The sequence below is a fragment of the Olea europaea genome, unplaced genomic scaffold, assembly GCF_002742605.1.
Source record: "Olea europaea var. sylvestris unplaced genomic scaffold, O_europaea_v1 scaffold261, whole genome shotgun sequence".
NCBI classification, from domain to species: domain Eukaryota; kingdom Viridiplantae; phylum Streptophyta; class Magnoliopsida; order Lamiales; family Oleaceae; genus Olea; species Olea europaea.
Window position 1 is genome coordinate 272,003 of NW_019244422.1, and position 3,335 is coordinate 275,337.

Consider the following 3,335-nt stretch of genomic DNA (forward strand, 5'->3'; position numbering starts at 1 on the left):
ATAAATATTAATAAAATAATTGATTTTTTTAATAAAAAACGACGTATACGCATTTTTAATACATACGTTTAATCTCCGTCTAACTATTTTTATATTTATTTAGATCATCCGATATCTCTACGATATAGTTCTCAAAATGAATTTCGAGAGAATGTAAAACATTTATCAATTTGACTATCGTACAATCGTCGACGAATTTTTAAAGTTAGGTTGTTATCGAAAATTTCAAAATAGTAATAAAATAATTGATTTTTAAAAAAAAAACGACTTACGCTTATTTTTTAACACATAAGTTTAATGTCCGTTTAACTATTTTCGATATCTATTTAGATCATTCGATATCTCTACGATATAGTTTTCAAAATGAGTTTCGAGAGAATGTAAAACATTTATCGATTCGACTATCGTACAATCGTTGATGAATTTTTAAAATTAGCTTATTATCGAAAATTTCGAAATATAGTTTGAAAATGCCTATTTTGACGTCCCATAACATTTGCTACGATTGACCGTTTCACGCACCGTTAACGACGTGCAATACTATGCCGTGAATACTTCAAAACAATATTAAGAATGTAATATTTCGATTTCGTTTGACATCCCGTAATGAGCTTGAAAATGAACACAAAAATATAAATAAAATGTATATATATATTTCATGGTCTCCGCGCACGGAGTCTTCCTAAATCCTCCGTGCACGGAGAGATTACTTTTTTTTTTGCTGTGTAATTTTACATTATAATTTTTTTTCAATTTAAAATTCTCTTTAATTTTTTTCTCTTCAAATTTTTTACCTACAAGTAATATGTTGTAAAAAAAAATTTGTCGCGTATTATCTCTATCTTTTTTTTTTTTATACAAAAGTAATTTTTTTTCTTATATCCCTACTATATATATCTATATCGGAGTGGTCTCTTTAATTCTTTTCTCTTCAAATTTTTTACCTACAAGTAATATGTTGTAAAAAAAATTCGGTCACATATTATCTCTATCTTTTTTTTTTATGCAAAAGTGATTTTTTTTCTTATATTTTTACTATATATATCTATATCAGAGTGAGGGAAGAATGAAAATTGCGTGTTGCAGTAAATTTGGAGGAAGTTTATAACAACATAAAATATATATCAAGCAAACGGCGTCGTTTTTTGCCCCCAATTGAAAAAAAAAACAAAATAAAACAAAAATGTTACAGTAAAGATGGATCAAGACACTGTTGCTTTTTACAGTGCCCTCACATTCCCCTTTCTATATAGTAGGGAAATAATATTTAGATGGTTAACATGGTGGGTGACGGGGCTCCATATATCACCCTAATTAATTTTTAAAAATATAGGGAATTTAATCCCTATTTTAGCTAGCAATGTTTAATTATCAATTGTTAATAAAGAGAACAAATAATATATAGGAATTCATTTGATTGAAAAATCTTCTGATTCTTCATTTAATATCCATTTTTTTCACATCATTATTGATCCAGTGATGGTCCAACTGGTCGTGTCAAATAATAAAATCAAATTGAACTTTTGGTTTAATATAATATATAATTCAATTATTTAATCTCGAAGAATATGATTAAATATTTTATAATCATATATAATTCAAGTAGTCAAACTAATCAATGTTCTAACAACATTAGTTATATATTTTCCTTCAGTGATAAACATAAATTCAAAATAATATATATTTGCGAAACATGTGCTACTTTAAAAGCACGTTATATATTTTTTATTATTACTGTTCATTCAAAAGCAATATGTCAATATTCTTCTAAAATATTGAAAATTATAATTCAAGTTATTTGGGAGCAGTCAAATATTATTATAATAAATTATACAATAATTTACTTTTCAAGTGTAAAAATATAATTTAGATTAGATTATATGTAATTATATTTTTCGAGAGCAAGTAAAATCTAACTAGAATATTAATGAAAATTATAATGTGCTATTTTGAGATCACAATATATTTTACTATTACTTCTTTAAAAGCAATAGATCAATATATTTCTAAAATATGAAAATTTTTAATATCATGCTCTATAGGAGCAATAACATATTATTATTTAGAATAATAATTATGTAAGGATTTACTTTTCAAAAGTAAAAACATAATTTTATATTAGATTTTATATCATTATGTTTTTCAAAAGTAATAAAATTTAATCAGAACAACAATATTTAAATACGTATGCAAAAGAATGGACACGTAAATAAATAGAAAAATTTATTTCTTGATTTAAATAGAATTAATCAATATTCTTCAGGAATATTGAAATTTATAATAACTACTCTTTTTAAAAAATTAATAACATTGTGTTTCTTCAAGAACACCAACACAAATTTTTTATTTTTATTTTAAATTGTACTTTCATAAGGCACACAACAGACATATAATCTTCAAGAGTATATATACAATATTCTTTTAGAATACTGATATTAATGATTTGTTCTATCTTTTAAGCTAAATAATAAAATTTGTGCCCTACATGAATAACAATGGAATATTCTTCTGGAATATTTATATAACATGTGTTGTGTTTCTTCGAGAACATCAATATCGTATTCATTTAAAATAACTATAATTTAAATTATGTTTTTTCAGGAGCATTGAGTCAAAATATTCTTTTGGAATATTAAATTTGTAATATCATACTCTTTATAAGTAAGTAATATTCTTCTAAAATATTAATAATGTTATGCTACTTCAAGAGTAACAACGAACTATTTATAATTGATAGATATACAATTAAAATTCTTCTGGAATATTAATTATAATGTTGTGTTACTTTTGGAACAATAAGATGATAAATTCTTGATTTGAAGTTCATAAAATAATTACTAAAAATACTTAATTGCCGTATAAACATGATATGAATTTACATACAAGAATTAATCACAAAAAATGTAAAAAATAATTACCAAATAGATAATATATGAATTTATATTTTAAAATTGATTACCAAACATGTATTAGGAAAAAATATCTCCATACATAGAAGTTAACAAAATTGGCTAAATATTTTACCTACATGCAAAATATACTAAACATGCATGCGAATTTTACATATTTAGAAATTAAAGATAGCACTAATATGTAACAGATTTAAAAGACAAAATTAATACTAAATAATATGTGAAAAAAAGATCGTGGATGAATAAAAAAAACGTAAATTAATATGTATTCAAACTACATGTGCAAACATGAATTAGAATTAATATGCATGCCGATAAAAAGTAGAGAAGAAGAAGTAACCTCGTTATGATGCATATGTATATTGAAATATTTCACATGTTACCAAATTAATTTTGGTATACGTGATAAATATTCATGCATAT